Genomic DNA, 20502 nt, shown 5'->3' on the forward strand with positions numbered 1-20502 from the left:
GCTGTTGTCCAGTAACATCTGGACAACTCCTGTCATGCCCGCCTACTGGTCATACTTGCTGAGGCTAAGAGTGGAAATGGAGCCAACCTCTAGAGGGCCACAGGTTCCCATTTACTACTTTAGATCACTTATCCACAACAATTCTGTAGGTCAGAAGAACTACTATTACAGTACTTTTATGCCATCAAGGGTCAGACCCGACACTTCTTGGGATCCTACTGAGAGACCGAAGGTTATTTCCAAATGAGACTTTGAAAAACAAAACCAGTGTCTCTGGAACAACTATGGGTGAGTCCTAGAAGTTTTGCAAGAGGATGGTTGCATCTTCTATCAGGTTTTCCACCTTTTGAATGGGCCTCACATACATGCCCAGGCCACTCAGCCCCTTGCAAGTGGTGAAGAATAATTTTAACTATTGGCTCAAATGGAAAGGGAATGGCGGTGAGCTGGTGAATATCACAACTGGACCTCTGATGAGTTTAAAAAATGATCTGGAAAAGACTTTAGCAGTGTGGTAGATGACAACATATGGTTAGCTCTATGGACAACAAATAGAGGCTCACCCAATCGGGAATTGTGCCAGAGATGATACTCACATGTTGTCCACACTCTGCAATAGCCAATGAGCTCACAATAGCAAGGAAATGCCCTGAAATGCACCCCTACTTCACAACACACAAAATGATTCCATAGCACACCCAGTCGCAAAGTTACCAATGACCCTGATTTTTCCCAGGCTATTGAGTCTTAAGAAAGATCTTTGGGGTATTTGTGGTTACAATATATGTAACTTTGGTGCTGCACTGAGTTTTGTCATGATTATTTTATTTCCTGCTGCAATAGTTTTAATTATCTTGTTTTGTATGTATTTTAAGTCACTCGGAGAACCCACTATTGGGCAGTACATAAATAGTGCCAGTTCCAAGGATGTCCACAGATACTGGCACAATACATATGCACAGAGGAAAAGAAGGTACATAGTTCGGGAATAGGGAACTCTGAACTGAAGACAACAGAGACACACCCATGGAAGAAAACACCCTTTGCCTAGCCATCAAAAAGCGGACACTGGACACACAAGTACAGCCATAGACACAGAAGGCAGCAACTTCCAGTGGTTCACTGCAAGTGGCATGAAGTTGGGAAGCAGGTGGTGGGTGTTCAAAACACACTGGGGAGAAGGGGGAATGCCTCCCAAAGCCAGTCATGTCAAGGGCAAGAGAGGAGTTCCAAAGACTTGCACCCACACTGCAAGCAACACAGAACACTGTCCTAACCACTCAGCCATTAGAGGCTATATATATATGACCATATATATATTGTCATATACTCTGACAGCAGCAGTCATTCCATTTGTGTGCCTCTTGTAGTCCAGACTAGAGTCAGCAAGCAGTGGATAGAGGACCACTGCCCCTGAAAGCCCATCAAATGCTCACGCCCATGAGTCATGTTCTGAGGTCAGCTGAAGCACAGGAACGCCCTCCCATCAGATGTCAAAGCGATAAACAACTACCTGACATTCAGAAGACATCTGAAGGCAGCCCTGTTCAGGGAAGTTTTTAATATGTGACATTTTAGTGTATTTTTCATCTTTGTTGGAAGCCACCCAGAGTGGCTGGGGAAACCCAGCCAGATGGGCGGGGTACAAATAATAAATTATTATTATTATTATACTACGAAAGGCAAAGTGATCCCTATCTCCTACTCACTAGCAACAAAAAAAACGCCACTCGTCACAAAGTCATAGCTTTTATTGAATAGCATCCAGAATAGACGAAATCCTGAACGAGAAAAATTCAAGTGTATGGGTGTCAATCCAGTAGGGCTCCTGGGTCTTGGAAATTGGCTCAACAGACAGTTAGGGTAGGAAGTACACTGTTGCTTATGGCACCAGCTCCAAGCTAGAAGCTTCTTCACTTGTTGCATAACTGTATGTCAGCTTACAGTGATGCAGGAGCCTCTCTGAGGCAAGTAGATTGTAACAACCTTACAGAGGAAAAACCAGGAGTCCGGTCATTGCTGTTGCTCATGAGATGGACATCTCTAATGGCCTGCAAACAGCAGGGAGCGGGATGGATCCTGTACGTGGGAGACTGTCCTGTGGAAAGTAAGAGAAGACTCAGAAAGCAATAAGGAAAAGTCAGCAATTGGAGCACATAGTTCTTGAATGTGTGTGCAGTACTTGTGAATATACACACCCATTTAGAATTGCAGTGAAACTCAGTGTCTATAGTGACAGCTTGATTTACTCCATGCAGCTGAGCTCATGAGTGCTCATGAGTATTTGACCAACAATAGTAATAGCTAAAGTGCAGTGCCTTGCCTTTGTCAATAGATAACTTGTGTGTGGCAATGAGTACCACCCTTGTCTATAGGGGAAATGGCTTCCCACTGTTGTGAGGGACACATTAGAAAAATACAGCTTAGATAAGACATAGTATTCCGATACTGCAAAGTGTGTGGGCACAGGTGACAGTTTAAGCAGTTAAGACAATGTAGCATGATTCCCCCTTTCCTTTGCTTACCTGTGTTGTGTACTCTATCCTGGTATTCCCTGTTGGAGTGGAATGACAATTGCCGCTGCAGTGTTTGCAGGTGAAGTCCCATGGCAAGGTACCTGTAGGGGTTCTAGACAGAAATATTACTGCAACGTGCTCAAGCTCCACTGAGTGTTCTGCAGGCAGGCTGCTTTTTGTGAAGTGCTCCCATTTTATTTAAAGTGCCCCCTCCATAGTGTGCACAACATGGGGCTGGAGAGATATAGGCCCCGCGTTCTAATATCCAAGTTGTGGGCTCCCCATACTAGTGTGCTGCAGTTGGGCACCAAGTTACACCATATTCTATGCTCAGTTGCAGCAACGTAAGTGGACTGAACACTGATGGCTATCTTTGTCCCCCATTAGTAGAGGAGGAGACCAATTGCTCTGGTTATGGTGGTGGTGTAAAGCCAAATGGTCAACCAACCACCTGTCTCCTTGATCCTTGCCCATCCTGGCTTATAAAAGCTAGCCAGGAAGGGCTGGGCAATGGGCTTCGCGGGGTGGTGAATGCTTCTCTCTGTGAGGGAGCCTTCCCAGACCTGCTGAAAGAGGCGGTCATTAAACCGCTTCTTAAAAAAACATCTTTAGACCTGGCCAATATGGCCAACTATTGCCCAGTCTCAAATCTTCCATTCTTGGGCAAGGTGATTGAGTGAGTGGTTGCTGAACAACTCCAGGCACACCTGGAAGAAGCGGACCATTTGGATCCCTTCCAGTCAGGATTCAGGCCTCATCATGGGACTGAAACTGCCTTGGTCACACTGGTCGATGATCTCCGGCGGGCTAGGGACAAAGGTGAGAGCTGTTTCCTAGTTCTGCTGGAACTCTCAGCGGCTTTTGATACCATTGACCATAACATCCTTCTGGACCGTCTAGAGGGGCTGAGAGTTGGGGGCACTGTTATACAGTGGTTCCGCTCCTTCCTCCTAGGCCGTGTTCATAAAGTGGTGTTGGGGGATGAGTGTTCAGACCCTGGGGCTCTCACTTGTGGGGTGCCTCAGGTTCTGTCCTCTCCCCTATGCTTTTCAACATCTATATGCAGCCGCTGGGAGAGATCATCAGGGGGTTTGGGCTGGGTGTTCATCAGTATGCGGATGATACCCAGCTCTACCTCTCTTTCAAATAAGAACCAGTGATGGTGGTGAAGGTCCTGTGCGAGTGTCTGGAGGTGGTTGGAGGATGGATGGCAGCTAACAGACTGAGGTTGAATCCTGACAAGACAGAAGTACTGTTTTTGGAGGACAGGAGGCGGGCAGGTGTGGAAGACTCCCTGGTCCTGAATGGGTAACTGTGCCCCTGAAGGACCAGGTGTGCAGTCTGGGAGTCATTTTGGGCTCACAGCTGTCCATGGAGGCACAGGTCAATTCTGTGTCCAGGGCAGCTGTTAACCAGCTCCATCTGCTATGCAGACTGAGACCCTATCTGCCCGCAGACTGTCTCGCCGAGACCACATAACACTAGTCTTGAAGGATCTACATTGGCTCCCAGTATGTTTCCGAGCACAATTCAAAGTGTTGGTGCTGACCCTTAAAGCCCTAAATGATCTCGGTCCAGTATACCTGAAGGAGAGTCTCCACCCCCATCGTTCTCCACCCCCATCATTCTGCCCAGACACTGAGGTCCAGCGCCAAGGGCCTTCTGCCGGTTCCCTTGATGCGAGAAGCCAAGTTACAGGGAACCAAACAGGGGACCCTCTCGGTAATGGCACCCACTCTGTGGAATGCCCTCCCACCAGATGTCCAAGAGAAGAACAGTTACCAGACTTTTGAGAAGACATCTGAAGGCAGCCCTGTTTAGGGAAGCTTTTAATGTTTAACAGACCATTGTATTTTAACATTTTGTTGGAAGCCGCCCAGAGTGACTGGAGAAACCCAGCCAGATGGGCGAGGTATAAATAATAAATTATTATTACAAGGGCACAGTCATGGTCTGAGTACAGGATACAGCATAAATACAGACTACTCCCCCAGCATTGCCTCTGCTCACTACTACACTTTGTTTTGCCCATCCCACTACCATATATTTACTGGCAGAACATTCTGTTGGTATTATCTGTCATGGCAGTGATATATTTCATGTCCTGCTACTGTAGCAGGGCTTCTGCCAAAATGTGTCATCCCACAGCCAGCATAACTGAGGTATGGAATTGTTCCTCAAATCAACCAAAATATATTTAACCAGTTGGTACACAGTGGTTTTTTTAAAAAAAAATATTTGTCTAAAATGTTCCCAAGCCTTTAGGCAACACTACAATGGAATAAACAGCGCTGCTAGTGCTATGTAACCTTTAAAAAAAAAAAAAAAAGGCTAACGAGAATGAAGAGATTTGAAAATGTCTGAAGGAGAGCTTCTGTATCTTTATTGTGCCATAAAACCTAGCAATCGTAATGGTAAACAAGTAAAAGCTATTCAGGTAATGCTACAAATTGGGAAAAGCTGGTTATTAACCCTTGCTCTCTTACCTCTTGGTTTATAGTCACACTGGAGGCATTCTTTTATGCTGCTAGTTTCAGGGATAGCTTTCAGCCACTCCCCACCTTCTCCTGACTCACACTGGTGTTTGCAGGAATTAAAAAGTGGGGGGGGGGGAGAGTATTGTTCTGGGGCCATTAGCAGGAGAAGATAAGTTACTCTCCTAGTGAAAGAGTAGCTGGTTAAATTTCAACTTCCGTTTATTGCAACATCTGAACTATCCTTTAGTTTGCAAAGATGGATCCCTTGTGATGTCAGACAATCCCAAGTAACTAGGTGCTTTTTTAAATATAAAAATATTTTTAAAATATAGAAAATCTTACCCTTGAAAATGAAAAAGTGAATTCAGGCCAGAATGTTCCAGATATGGTGTGAAGAGGGCTCATTCAAAGCAGAGGTTAAGCACAACTTTGATAACAGCTGAAGTAATCCTTTTTCAGTCAAGTGATCCAACTTCAAGAAAAAATTAGAGAATCATTTGGTTATGGTATTATGTAACAAATAATTAGCTGCAACATCCCAATTATAATTTACTGCTTTATGGATTTTTGTAAGACTTGCATATAATTGCTCAGAGGCTGCTGCACCACTGCGCCTCCCTTGTTCTGCATCTTCTTCCCCACAAAAGCTATCAAGTGAAATGTATCCCCATTAACAAGGGTGATTCCATGTATCTTTCTGAGCCAAGTAACTGTAGCGGCATCAAAGATGTGCACAGCTGCTATAGTACTGCATTAGGTTTACACAACACAAGACTATGGCAGTTGTACAAATTGCTCACTACTTTCTTCAAGTCTTAAAAGGCTACTGGCTTCACATGCACCCTCAGTAGCTCTGTAATGTGTTTCACTATGGTAGCTGTGTGCACACTTGTACCACTCAGGTGAATGCCAGGAAACAAAGGCTATTGGCCCCAGGAGAAATCTACAAACTTCCATTAGTATTCTGCCTCTAAAAACTGAAAGCTTCGACAGACAATTAAATTTTACTAGTAGTTTTCTATTCACCCATTCAAAAAGCATAGGAAATTGTGCTGGTCCCTTAGAAAAATCATCAAAAGCCACAGTAGGGTAATACCTTTATTAGGACCAATTAAACTATCACCATTTTCAAGTTCTCCAAAACTCTCTTACAGGCTGGATGTCAAGCAAAATACAGGAGTGGGGCGCAGAGAAGACAGAAAAATGGACATGCTGCTGATGCAGACTTTGGGTCTTCCATAATGTCCAGCTCCCCCACTCCACTCCCTCTCAACTCCTCTTGCTATTTTGCTTATTATCCAGCCAACAATACTCAAAAGGCTGCTCACTACTATATGACACCACCCTGATATTTTTTGAGATTGTTATTCAAATACTTTTATAAATAAAATATGTAGTCAGTCCTAAACTGTGGACTCTTGGATTCTCTCTTTCCATAGGAGAGTGGAAATGACAGACCAAATGAAAATTGTACCAAGACTATACTTCGGTCTAGAAAAATTATAAAGACAGGCAGACAGAGACACAGAAAAGAAACACGGATGACTTCACATGAGGAAACCACCGAATGAGGAAACTGCAGAATCATTTGCTGCCAAGCCCCACACCACAATTTCCAGAAATCCTAAAATGGTATTGAATTTATAACAGCTAGCACTCAAGAAAATCCCTCTGTGCCACACTGAAGTACTTGGCACCAGATAGGTAAAAGGTGACCATGGCTTCCTGCACATGGATCCGCACAAAAGGCATAAAGAGCTGACCCCAAAATATTGTACACCATGTTATAAGAGCTGAATGGGCAAAGCTGACTGTACAGTGGTACCTCGGGTTAAGAATTTAATTCATTCTGGAGGTCCGTTCTTAACCTGAAACTGTTCTTAACCTGAGGCAACACTTTAGCTAATGGGGCCTCCTGCTGCCACCGCTGCACAACTTCTGTTCTCATCCTGAAGCAAAGTTCTTAACCTGAGGTACTATTTCTGGGTTAGCAGAGTCTGTAACCTGAAGCATCTGTAACCTGAAGCGTATGTAACCCAATGTACCACTGTATTTGCTTTGCTGAGCTATCCTCTATATTTTGAAGCTTATTTTACCGAGTTATGTTAATGTCAAAAGCCAGACCTATAAATGTCATGACTCTTGTGAATAGAAATGACTGATCATGTCTACTACTAGCAAAGCTGGTGAGAGACATAAATGATTAAGATCAGATCAAAGCCTAGCTCTTTATAGGAAATTCAGGAAGTCTCAAGACACACGGCACAGATATAAAGCACTTTAGTGTTAGCTGCAATTAGAGTATTCTTTTAAAGCAAGCATTAATGCAGTTACATGTTCATAAATTCTGAAATAAGGTACTAGAGCAGTGAGAGATTCTCCTCCCTTTGCATTTCATTTCAATAAGACACAAGGGAGGCAGCCTCCACATAGCGTGCACAAAAAAGAAACCAGACAGAACTTCCTGGAAGCTGCTGCCTGAACCTCCCACAGTAGCAAGACAGGAGCTTGCAATAACATTTGTGTTCGCTGGATGGTGAAGTTCTCCCTTCAGTCTGCTTCTTTCTCCCTTCAGCGGCTATTTATAACAAAAAAGACAACCTCATCCCAATTCTGCTCCAAGCTGCCAAGCAGCTTCTCCAGAGAGCAACACTATACCTCAGCTATGTAGCCAAATAACAGCCCCCGCCCCAAATTCATTGCACTCTTTCACGCCTCCCCAGTTCCTGAGTGGGAGTACTGTAATACTCACAACTGTGTTAACAGGAAGTTTCTCTCTAAACATTTCACCCAGCACTATAAGGGCTCAGTGCTATCCTAGCACCTAGTTATACCCAGCTTAACAACTCAGCAATGTTAGAAAATCATTTTAAATTACTCACAAAACTGTTTTTGGCAAAGAGGAATCCCTACACAGATAGTCAACTCCCCAACCCTGCCTTGAGCTATATGGTCCATATGACCTATTATTACTATAAAATGGTACTTCTGTTGTCACCTTCCAAAAGAATACTTCTTATTCCAAGCAGTCCTTGGAGACTCTCAAATCCTCTATCAATCTTACACTTTGGACATGTCTAATCCTGAGCTAGCCTGCTCTTTCTTGCATCCAATCACACATTTCTCCCCCTTCACACTGGATGCCTCCTCATACTAAGTGACATACACAGTCTGCCCCCTCATATCCAAGCCTCTCCCTTAACTTAAGAGCAGTCCAAATGATAGCTCCCTTCCCAGGCTGCCTCACATGGAGTCAATATTCAGCCTCAGGCTGAATGAGTTCTATATCTCTAGCCCTCCAAAGGTGGGGGAGGGGGAAGGAGAGCACTCTGTTTTGAACAAGCTCCACCCAAACTTAATCCTTCTGACTATATCCAGCTCCTACCACAACAATTGCAATTTCACATAGTGTTTTCTTCTGCGCAGCACAATCCTTACATGTCCTCCTCAGACATAGGCATTAATTGAACCCAATAACCAATTCTTCCTTCTAGTCTACACTCAGCTTCTGTATGTCCCTCCCTTCAGCTCTAAGATTCTGCTCCAGTAAATGCTCCTTTTCCTGATTCTCGTAAGAACTGAAAAAATATTAGGGATTCCTAAATGCCCCAACTCTGACTGTTTCAAGTTGTGCATTTCATCATTTCCAACCAGTCCCTTACCAGTATTTAGCTTCCAATTAGCTCCCACACTCTGTGCAGCTTCTAACTGATCAGCTTTGTATGAAGCTTACTTGATAATTCAGACTCATTTCCCTCCACACTATCAACCATATCCTGTTCTTACTAGTGCCTAAAAATCTTTCACTCATACTACCTGTACCCACATCCACTTTCCTTCCAGAGCATAAACCAAATTGGTTTCTTTTGTCCTACCAACCACACTAGCTATCATTCCCCACCAGTTCAGACAAAAAAATATTTAAAAAATCAACCAATCAATACTGCTTTTGGCCACAGTGACCAACCCCACATCCCTATGCCTATTAGATTTGCTCAATGACTACACTCAACCAGCCTGATCCAAGGCAGGCAGCTGCCAGACCTAATTTCTTAAAACTAGGTGCCAGTTGCTCACCCAATTCTCCTCTTCAACATACTCCTTCATTCACAGACAGCTCCCCTGCCACCATCCAGTTTCTACTTCTCAGAGTGAACTCCTCTCAAGTCCTACATGAAATTATTCCAATGATTCCTCTTCCATGCATCTCTTCTTTCTCCTTATCCCCAGCTCATTCCCAAGATCAGGTCAGTTACCATAAACATCAACCACTACATATGCCCCTCACAACCCACTCCAAACGTTGTCTCCCAAATTCTTAAGAACATTCATTCATCACCATTTATATTTTGCCATTCTGCCAAAGAGCTCAGTGTGGCATACCTAGTTCCCATTCCCATTTTATCCTCACTACAAACTTGAGAGGTGTCTTTTTTTTTAGTCTTTTTTTTTTTTTTTTAGTTTGAGAGAGAGTGACTGACCCCAGATCATCCTGTGATGTTCACTGCAGGACAGAGATTTGAATCTGGCCTCTACTCTGGCTCTTTAGCCACTATACCACACTGGCACTCTTACATAACCCATCTAGACTCTCACTTCCTTCCAGAACAACAACAGACCCTACTCTGGTTCTCCTAAATTCCTCCCTTCTCCATACACAATTATCTTATTTTCCATGACCACCACCTCAAACCTATGACCTCTGTTCAACAGCACAATATTGTGCTGTCACTCTCAGCACCACTCATAAATTCTAATCAATTTACCTCTAACACTTTGCTCAAAACCGAATCAATTCAATCCCCAGCCAAGCACTTATTATCCCCTCCTCAGATCATCTCTCTAAACATATGTACCAGCATTAACCACCACATAGTGTTGTATAAACTGGCAGTACAGAAATACTTTTATAAGTAAATAAAATGATAGCTCATCTTTTTCTCACAAATTTTCATCTCAGCCCTTATTCAGCTAGCTCAAATACAGAATCTCCCCATACCCAGGTATTACCCTGACTCTAACTGAACAAGTTTTTCAACTCTTGCTGTTTTCTCTTTTCCACCAGAATCCCCTACCCAATGCCCTACCTCCCCCCATCCCCTAACTTCTTACTGATCTATAATGTTCACCTTCTCCCCCCCCCATACAGTCTCATGTCTAAGGAGCACCAGCCACTCACCCCACCACAAACAGGGAATCTGCTAAAAGCAACCTCTCCCCCTCCCAATTATCCAGGTATTAACGTGAGTCAGCTCCCAACACCTCTCCTCCTCCCACTTGCTCCTGATATTCCCCAACAGTAGTGTTCACCCACCAGACAGGTCTCACAAGCAACATCTCCTCCCTTCTCCCCATTGCTCTCCCGCCATCCCATTCTCTATACACAGTACTGCATATATATCTCCTGCACCACTAATAGCCCAAACCTAGCAAGATGAGTACCGCAACCCCAGAGTCAGCTACGACTGGACCTAATGGTCAGGGGTCCTTTTCCTTTTTATGCCCTGGTGCAGCTACAGTGGGCTGTATTTGGAAAGACTCATCGACAAGCCAGGAGGCATAAGCCTGCAGCCCCTCATCTTCTCTGCCAGCACCAAAACTCCTCAGTTCACATCTCACCACGAACCTAATTTCCCCACACATCTAGGCACACACACCCTGAGCCCCAGCCAGCACCCCATCCTCCCTTTGAGCACCCTAACGACCAGATTCCTTCTACTAGACTTGCATCGCCCATCTCTTCCCTTCGCGTCTTAACAGCCCCCCCAAACTAAACATTAACCCCCCTATCGATTTATAACCCAAATCCCCAGTCATCACCCACCCACCCAAAAACTCTTGTTTCTTCTGCCACTTCCTACCAGATCCCCCCATCCCCAATATGTGTCCTGCTTCCCTCCACACCCCAGCCTCACAATTGGGGGGGTGTATTTGTGTGTGTGCAGCTGCCACCTTCCCCCACCCAACCCGCGACCCTTTCATTCCCCTACGTATATCTTACGCACTCACCCCAAATCCCCCACTCCTCCCCACCACCAGCCCCAATCCAGCCCTCTATGTTAGCCCCAGTCAGGAGGCTTCGCCCCCCCACCTCAGCAAAAGAAAAACCCACCCCAGAATTGCCCCCTCATTCCGAAGTCCGTTTTCCCTGGCTCCTTTTTAACCCCCCAATATATACATATATACCCCCCAAATATATATATCTGCCGCCCCGGGTTTCCCCCCCGCCCCCTCCTCAGGCCTTCACCCTCCCTCTCTCCTCCCCCCCCCCCGCCGTGCCCTCCTGCTGCCACCGCTTCCCCCTCAGCCGCAGCTGCCTCGCTCACCTGCTGGGGCTCCTGAAGGAGGGCGGAGGCCAGGACCGGGACCCTCCACCCCCGGCCGCTCTCCCTCAGCTGGGGGCACCGCGCCGCCGGCTCCCGAGCCAGCCAGCCAGGCTTCCCTCAGAGGGGCTGGCGACGGGCAACTGCTTGCGCGCTGGGAGGGGAAAAGGCGGAGGAGGAGGAGGCGCCACCCACCTGCCCTCCTCCACGGCCGCCGCCGCCGCCGGATCTCGGCGACGACAACAAGAGCAGTGGCTCCTCCTCCTCCTCCTCGGCCGTTGCTACAGAACGCGGACGCGCCTGCGCGAGCGCCTTCAACCGCCACCGCTGCACCTCTCCTCTCGCCCATTGGCCGGCCACGCCCCACCCTGCCCGGCAACCGATTTCTGACTCGCTGCCGGGCTCGCGGGGGTCCGCTTCGTCCGGCTGGCCAATGAGGAAGCGAGCCCCAGCCAAAGAGGGCGGAGCTCCCGTCGGGGCTGCTGTCCAATGAGGTGCTCGTTCGCTGCTTCCTTCCTTCCTTCTTTCTTTCTCCGTTCTTTTCCCCGCCCCCTTTTTGGAACTCTGCAAAGAGGCTTTTCTCGCGCAACGTCTGTCCGCGAGGGCAGCTGCTGCTGGATGCGCTTGGCGCGCGTGGCAGGGCTGCTGTTCTAGTGGGAAGCGAACCCTCCTTCTTTTGAGACTTGCTTCTAAATGACTTGGCGCGACTTGTGCGTGTTTCCTGGGAAGTTAAGTCCTTGAGAGGTGAATCTGATCCGCGGCCGAGTAACCCTGCAAAGGGCGCCGGGACAGATTTGTTCCGAGGCTTATTAAATGATGTTTGTAGCCGAGTAACTGTTGCCCGCAAGGTAGCAGGCGGGGAATGCACGCGCGCCTGCTTCCTCGGAAGACCCCGGTTTAATTCAGTGGGTTTTATTTCCAAGGACTTCCTTTTTTTGCAGCTGAAAAACATAGATATGAGGTGAATCAATGTAGACCACAAACTTTCTGTGAAACAAGATTGCAAGTTTACTAGAAAGGATGAAAAGGCAGTTCATAAGGGGGGGGGGGGAGGTTTTACGTAAGAATGGTAAAAAACCCACAGAACATTCCCAATGGAGCAGAAGAACAAATTAGAGTTAAACTCTAAATCTAATGACTTTCTTCCCATTAGCCTTGTCTGCCACCTTTCAGGGTGTCTTTGATTCCTGAGATCACACCCGATCTGAAAGCCAAAGCTTTTGAATCCACAAAACTGAAGGAAGGGCTATGGCCAAACTTGGCCTGCCAGCTGTTTTGCGACTACAATTCCCATCATCCCTGATCACTGGTCCTGTTAGCTGGGGATGATGGGAGTTGTAATCCCAAAACAGCTGGAGGGCCAAGTCTGGCCATCACTGTAAGGTCTTCCAACCCTACCCACACCAAGGATTCCCTATCTCTGGTGTAAGGTTTTTCCTTGGGACCTGTGTTGGGTAGGTAGGCAAAGGAAGACAGAAAGGTATTCATGTAGGTTAATATGCAATAAGTGGTTTAGGCAGCAATCCTAAACTCACTTACTTGGGAGTGATTTAACTCAGTGGGGATTACTTCTGAGTCAACATGCATATGATTGCATTGTCTGTGTGGTAGGGTAAGGGTTTTGAAAAATCAGTCTTCAACTAGGGCACTAACACAGTACTGACATGGGTACATTTACTCTGCAGGCTGTCAAGTTCAGATGTGCATTACAGACACCATGAGTCAGTATCACTCCAGCCTTCGCCAGCCTGGTGCCTTCCAGATATTTTGGACTATGACTCCCATCAGCCTCAGTCAGCACCAAATTGATAAAAGCTGTCATGTAATAATCAACTATGTCAGGAAAACCCTTAGGTCCCATGTTCATTTTCTGGTCAATAAACACATTTTTCAAAGATAACTTTTGATTGAACTTAGGAAATAAAAATATTTGCTCCCTTCCTTCAGATACTTGGAATACTAACTTATTAAGGATATGTAATGCACTATTAAGAGCCTGGGTGTCAGGGGTATGTTTTGATGAATGCATTGTAAACACCAGAATGCATATAAAATAACAGATCCATAATTATACTCCTGTATTTTTTAAAACAACCATGCCAACTCTCTGTATTAGGAACTTACTCCAAATCAAGATTTTTTTTATTCTCCTGCAAGTGGAAGACAGGAGGGCCTGGCATGCTCTGGTCCATGGGGTCATGAAGAGTCGGACACGACTAAACGACTAAACAACAACAAAAGTGAATAATATTCACACTGTCCACTTTACAACCTGGCAGGAAGCACCTATCTTCTGGATGGATAAGAGAAACATTGGTAGTCTTGTAACTCAAAAGAGTATCATTCTTAATTAGCCCAGCTGACCTCCTGCCATCCTCCCTTTAATCTGTAGACCTGGGGCAAAAGGGTTGAAAACCCCAAATACATTCAGGAAGCATGCTGCCTAACACTAGAGGGAGTGAGGACATTTAATAAATTATTAAAAAGTAATGTAGGCACACCAAACACCTACTTAAAAAGAAGGTTGACCACTCACTTAATAGCATGTGCAATAGGTCTACCTGGGGAGGGTGTTCCAGAGCTGTGGTGGCACCACAATAAAGTCCAGTGCCCAGCACCTGCCCAGTACATTACCAGTTGATATGGGGCCAAATAACAGCATACATACATGTTGATTATTTGGGTGGTAGGTTGCACTCACAGACAGCTCGGGCCTGCTCTGGGCTCCCTCATCTGCTCAATCCCTACAACTGTTGGGCAGCAAATTTGTCTGTAGTAGATTTATTATTTTTGCATAGGTGTATGAGAACAGTTTCCTGCACGTTTATTTCAACTCCTTTTCAGTATGTATGAAGTTGGCGGACAGCTTCTTTTCTGACAAAGTTGTTGCCCAGCTGTGGCACAGGAAACATGCATGCATTGGCTGCCAGTCCATCCCCTTACCCAAATGCCGGGTATGGTAAGTGAGTATTATATGTGTTTCTAGGGCTTCTTTCCTCAGGCTTTCTATTAAAAGAACGACTGCAATATCCCCCCCCCCCCCGCCTCAAGCTGTGTCCTACCATTTACTAGAACCTTTGACGTGCCAGGACAGCTGCCAAGAGATAAAACGTCAGGAGCAACTGCATTAGCACATTTTCTGTTAATCTTTTACTTTTGGGAAGAACAGCTCTGCAATTCTCTCTTGGCGCCAGCTCCATAGTGGCATTAAATCAGAACCAGAAGGAATATACAATAGATCCTGCTTTTCTTTGGGGACACCAAATCAACTTTCAATGAAATCAGTTAAAAGACAATCAACATATTTTTAAACAACGGAAGTGACTAAATTTATTTTGCATCACAAGAATAAGCAATACGACAATCTTTGATCATCTTTCTCAAATACAAAAGAAAAAGTCTTAGCGTGCAAACCATTTCGAATAATCTTGATAACTGTGATGTTAAAACTTAAGTCTCTTTAAAGGTTCAATTCCGGGCACATCAAAATCTGACTTTGTGTAACTTTCCCTTTGCAGATTTTGTCACCGATTCCTTCAGGTCAAGCATTGATGCTTGGTCATGTTCAACTAGTCTCTTTTGCAACATAGTTGAGCGTAAGTTTTTATAAGTTTGAGCTTTGAGAAACGGCGTTCACCACTTGTCACTGACCCCAGAATGTGAGAAGGATCCTTAGAGCAATGGAAACTTTAGGCAAATTATCCAGGAGTTTTTGTTATCCTGTGAAGAGAAGTATACTCCTTGTGACAGCATAGACTTTGGAAGTCTTTAAGCTATTGCTATATATACCTAGAAAACAATTCTCATGTACGAATTACTCCAAAAATGATAAAATTCTTCAAAATATAAAAGTAACATATTGTCAGAAATCCATAAGATATGACAAAAACTAATCTGTATAAAACTGCGCCTCCCTTAGTTCAGCATTGCACCCCTCTGAGGTCTGCACCATAGGCAGCTGCCTCGTTGGCCCAATGGTAGCATTGGCCACAGTACAACCACATGGGCGGCTGAGTAGGTTCAATAATGAGCCCTCACCAGTGTTCGATTGCATTCAACCGGAGTTTTCCTCTGCTTCCGTTCAAGCCATCTCCCAGCTGGTGTCATTGCCCTAAGCTCGGGTGTACCAAGGAGCTAAGCTTCCTTGACTAGGGAGAACACAGGAAGATGCCTTCTACAAAGTCAAAGCACTGGTCTATCCAGTCCAGTATTGTTTACGCTGATAGGCAGCAGTTGTCCAGGGCAGCGGCAGAGCATGTCTCCATGCCGCTCAGGTGGGGGGGGTGCATGCCCATGCCAGGGGTGAAGGACAAATGGAGCCCACTGCACCTGCCCGGCCCCCACCTTTCCTTTTCGTCAATCACTTGTAGTCGAGTAAGATTGTCTTCCATGAACACAGTTTTAACAATGAGTCCGTAAGTAACTGTGGAGGCCAGAGGTGGGGACATAGGTTTCCGGGCAGGAGTTGATCACGGTGAGGGTTTGCCAAATGTGCCTTCTTCTTAGCACGTTTCCTCCTTTCATCTGAGTTCGAGTGTCTTCAAAGCTCATGACACCTTTGGTAAAGACTGTTCTCCAATTGGAGCGCTCGCAGGCCAGTGTTTCCCAGTTATACGAACACGATACCTTTATTGTCATTGTCCCATACAGAACAATGAAACTGAAAATCTACATAAGACATTCAAAAACCGCTAAAAACTCTGAAACCCCATTTTAAAATACAATATACTATAGAGACTCCTTATGCTGCATTTAGAACCAGAATTGCATTTGCGTAGAAACTCTTTCTCAGGTGACTAGTCCTGGTCTTTATAACCCTATACCTTCTTCCAGAAGGCAGAAGCTGAAAGAGATAATTTCCAGGGTGCGTACTATCCTGCGCTGTCTCTGCAGCTTTCTTATGGCACCTGACAGCATAGATTTGATCTAAGGTGGGAAGAGTACACCCAATTATTCTCTCTGCAGTCTTTACAACCCTGGACAGCATTGCTTTTCCCCTGGCCGTGCAGCTCCCAAACCACACACACAGACCATAAGTTAATACAGTACACTCTCCACAGTACAATGGTAAAATGCCATCAACAGGTCCTTTGAGAGATTGTTTTTCCGGAAGATTTGTCAGTGTTTATACTACATTTTTTTTTTAGATTTGCCTGCCAGCCCCCATCACTGCTGGAGTGACACCAGTCCTGAGTGGCATGGCTCTCCAGTTGGCACCCTGCCCGGATCTGAGCCTTGCAAGGCAGTGCTGGGAGGGCAGTGTGGGAACCTGGTAGGCAGCCGTGCATCCCTCAGTCCCAGTCTTATGTGAGGCTATAATGGAAGGATGCACAGTTGCTCCGTCCCTCTCACACGGTTCTCCCCACGTGGTCTCGCTAAGTGGTGCAGGGCTGGCTCAGGGAGGGCGGCAGGAGCTGTGCGCCCCCCCACCCCAATATGTGCCCAGGGCGATTGCCCAAGCATCCCTCTCACGCTACACCCCTGCTCCAGGGTTTCAGAGGGTGAGCCGTACCTAGAGATGGCAAGCATTGAACCTGGGATCCTTTGTATGAAAGGGGTCCTCTGTTCCTTCTTCTAGGTTTGCCCCTCCCCACAACCCTGCAGGGTAGTGGGGGTGGGGTGGCAGTATTGCGCAAACCTACAAATTTCAGCAATTTTAACATGGTCGTTTGTGGCCCAATGGCACTTGCCTCCCTTACGCAATCAAAAGAGGCTGGCAAAAATGGTTATGCCTGTTTTTCAAAAAATGCATGTGCACTTTTGAAATCGGTGGAGAATAAGTCAAGTCAATAATTAAACAATGCTGTGACTCAGAGTAAATCACTGCTAAGCAACAGTCGTTCCAGTTTTACGTACTCCAAGGGAGCTGCTCATAATTAACCTTTTGCATTAAACACTCCTATGCACCACAGAGCTTTAAAGTCCAGATCATATAAAAAGCAAAAGTGCCTTTCCCTTTGCTGTACCTATTGAAGGCTGCATAGGTGTCTATGTGCACGTGTGCTTTTGAACACCCCATACAAAAAAAATGATTTTCTGTACAGAGGGACAACTTAAATAAATAACCGTGTGTGTGTGTGTGTGTGTGTGTGTGTGTGTTGTATAATCCCTCCTGCACTTTTAAATGGTGCAGTCTAGTACAAAACCTTATTCCTTGGTTCTGGCCAGGGGTGCTGAGAAACTTAGCTACATGGTACATGCAAACTCTTATAATAATGAGATGACTGTTAGGTGGATTTGTAGCTGGTTGACTGACTGAACCCAAATAATACTTTTCCTGGGGAAAAGTGACAAGTAGGGTGCCGTGAGCTTTCCTGGGCCCGCTGTTGTTCAACATCTTCATGAACGATTTGGATGAAGGAATTGAGGGGATGCTCATCAAATTTGCAGATGACAGCAAACTGGGAGGGGTAGCTAATGCCAGTGGCGTAGCGTGGGGGGTGCAGGGGGGGCGGACCGCACCGGGCGCAACATCTGGGGTTAGGGCAAATCAATGGGTTAGGGGGCGCAAATCCATAGGTTAGGGGGCGCAAATCCGCGGGTTAGGGGGCGTAAATTACTTGCCTTGCCCCGGGTGCTGACAACCCACGCTACGCCACTGGCTAATGCTGCAGAAGACAGAATCAGAATTCAAAATGACCTTAACAGAACTGGGCGCAAGCTAACAAAATGAATTTCAATTGGGACAAATGTACTGTGAGGTTCTGCACTTAGGCAGGAGTAACCAGCTGCAGAAATATAAGATGCAAAACACCTGGCTTACATGTGAAAAGGATCTAGGGGTCTTAGTGGGCAACAGGTTTTGCAGTAGCAAAAAAAGCTAATGCTGTTCTAAGCTGCACCCACAGAAGCCTAGTGTCGAGGTCAAGGGAAGCAATGGCACCGCTCTATTCAGTCTTGGACAGACCACATCTGGAGTACTGTGTCCAATTTTGGGCACTACAATTTAAGGAGGATGTTGACAAGTTGGTGTGTGTGTAGAGGAGGGCAACCAAGATGTTCCGGGGTCTGGAAACCAAGCCTTATGAGAATCGGTTGGACCTGGGTATGTTTAGCCTGGAAAAGAGGAGACTGAGAGGAGATATGAGAGCCATCTTCAAATATCTTAAGGGCTGTCACATAGAGGATGGAGCTAGCTAGTTTTCTCCTGCTCTGGAGGGTAGGACTCGAACCAATGGCTTCAAGTTACAAGAAAGGAGATTCCAACTAGACATACGGAAATAACTTTCAGACAGTAAGAGCTGTTTGACAGTGGAAAGGTCTCCCTTGGGAGGTGGTGGACTCTCCCTCCTGGGAGGTTTATAAGCAGAGGTTGGATGGCCATCTGTCATGGATGCTTTAGCTGAGATTCTTTCATTGCAGCGGGTTGGACTAGATGACCCTTGGGTCCCTTCCAACTCCATCATTCTACGATTCTATGAAAAGCCCAGTGGCTTCCTTCTTTGCTGCAAAAGCATCATGGGAGAGACAGCAACTTGGAGTAGAGCAGCAGCACAGAGGAGTTGCTTCATCTTTCTCTGTCAATCATTTCTCTGCTCCCAATCATCCCCAGAGCCACTCCCTGCTCCCTACCCCAGGTTGCAAACAAACATTTGGAAACCTGCAGCGAAAGCCACCAGGGTGTGACCAAGGCGCTTTGCTGCTTGAGGCAGAGCAGCAAATACTGTAGTGTGCTGTCTCCCTCCCTGCCTCCCACCTGCTGTGCAAGTCAAGGTGCCTACTGCAAAAGGCCAACCAAGTTATTTTGATATTTGGGATAGAAAAATCTCACAATTTTCTCTTGCCCTTCTTTGGAAGGAACAGTTCAGCAACAGTAAGGGCAGCTATCCATGCCTTGCCTTTTCATGACTCCCCAAAATCAGCTTCAAGTGTGTTGGGTGGCAATTTGTAATGGGGGAAAAGAGGGTGTTGAGACAATTGTCCCCTTGCTTAGGCATCTGAGTAAAAGGTGGCATTCGGACAGAGATTTGCTTCTTTGCAATTAGAATGATCTTGTCAAGTTAAAGCTCCTGTGTTTTAAGGGCAGGAGAAGAGGCTTGGTGATTGGGAAGTAGTTTCTGCTGCAGGAAAACAAAAGTACCAGGAGATTCTAGCATCGAAGCCTTCTGATGGGTTCAGGGCATTCACCACAGTTTTAATATATTTATTTTTTACTATTGTTGGCATCCGCCCGTCTCGAAAAACAATGGAGTGAGCCTCTGGGGGGCGAAGTCAAACCACTGGAGTATCACTGCGCCTGCCGTGGCTTCAGAGACCTGTAACTCGCAAGTGCTGCCGCCTCTCATGTTGTTTTTACTGCATTAGCAGTCTTGGCATGCAGGGAAAGTCCATAACTCACCAAGGGTTTGAGACCCGCTCACCTAGTTTAGCTGGCTAGTCAAAAGCCGTTTCCTGGAGTGTGGCCATTGTTGCATGCTGACAGCTTCTAGGAGCTACAGGTGAGAGCTGAGCGCAGGATGGGGACTACAGCTGGACAAACTATCCCAGGGGGAGCACAATGTGCCGTCCTCCACCAGATTTATTAAACCCTAGTAACACCCCAAACACCAGTGAATTCATACTTGCCATGGATTATATCTGGTAGCCTCAATGCTTAGCTTTGCTATTTTTTTCTGGTTTACAATTCCAAGCTGCTTTGACAATTGGATTTTCTAACTGTAGTTTTTACAAGAATTTTGATCCCATTTTATGCTATTGTTTATTTTGTTATTTCTTATTAATCCACTTCATTTAAAATTGGCGTGTGTCTATTTGGGTGAAGCCTTTGTACCGAACGCAGTTCCGAAGTTCCTGGTCGCTTGCTGTTAAGTTAGTGATCCTGAGGCTCAAGGAGTAAAGAGCCACTGCCATTTCTCTAGAGTCTTAGGGGTGTCTGCTAAGGTCTGAGAGTCTCCTGTCCCAGGCTGGCTGGACAGTAGTGGTGGCAGTGTATCTTGCAAGGCTGGTGGTAGACCCTGAATAGTAGCTCTGCTCTTGTAGTGCAGACCACCAGCAAAACCTCCTTTGCACCACTTGAGCAGTTTCCTGCTCTCCCAGGACAACTATTGAGCCCCTCTGATATGTTGGAGTGGCTGGTTTTCAGATGACATAAGTCTACTGCTTTCATAGTTGCTTTAGCCATCTTTTCCAAAAATTATATAGTGCTGCTATTTAATGCACTTTTAAGTGTACACACACCAAGTAAAT

The 20502-nt window shown here is 45.9% G+C and overlaps 1 protein-coding gene and 1 long non-coding RNA gene across 4 annotated transcripts in view; one reads left to right on the plus strand and one right to left on the minus strand.

Annotated features, from left to right (window-relative positions):
* The window catches only part of LOC310765151 (SERTA domain-containing protein 2-like), a 20133-nt gene extending 8469 nt beyond the window's left edge, over nucleotides 1–11664 (minus strand). Inside the window, exons 1-4 of one of the 3 annotated variants that reach the window (XR_014549462.1) lie at nucleotides 11320–11505; nucleotides 5336–5465; nucleotides 2199–2617; nucleotides 1737–2098 (exon numbers count right to left, since the gene is read on the minus strand). The gene's annotated coding sequence lies outside the window, so the exon portion shown is untranslated. Of the gene's footprint in view, nucleotides 1–1736; nucleotides 2099–2198; nucleotides 2618–5335; nucleotides 5466–11319 lie in introns of those variants that run through there. The other 2 variants (XM_083619786.1, XM_083619785.1) reach the window with 2 other exon arrangements.
* Nucleotides 1–20502, plus strand: part of LOC310766656 — a 174451-nt gene that overhangs the window by 96485 nt on the left and 57464 nt on the right. The gene's annotated exons all lie outside the window — the stretch shown is intronic.

Source organism: Podarcis filfolensis (genome assembly GCF_964270895.1).
Source record: "Podarcis filfolensis genome assembly, chromosome: 1".
Lineage (NCBI taxonomy): Eukaryota > Metazoa > Chordata > Lepidosauria > Squamata > Lacertidae > Podarcis > Podarcis filfolensis.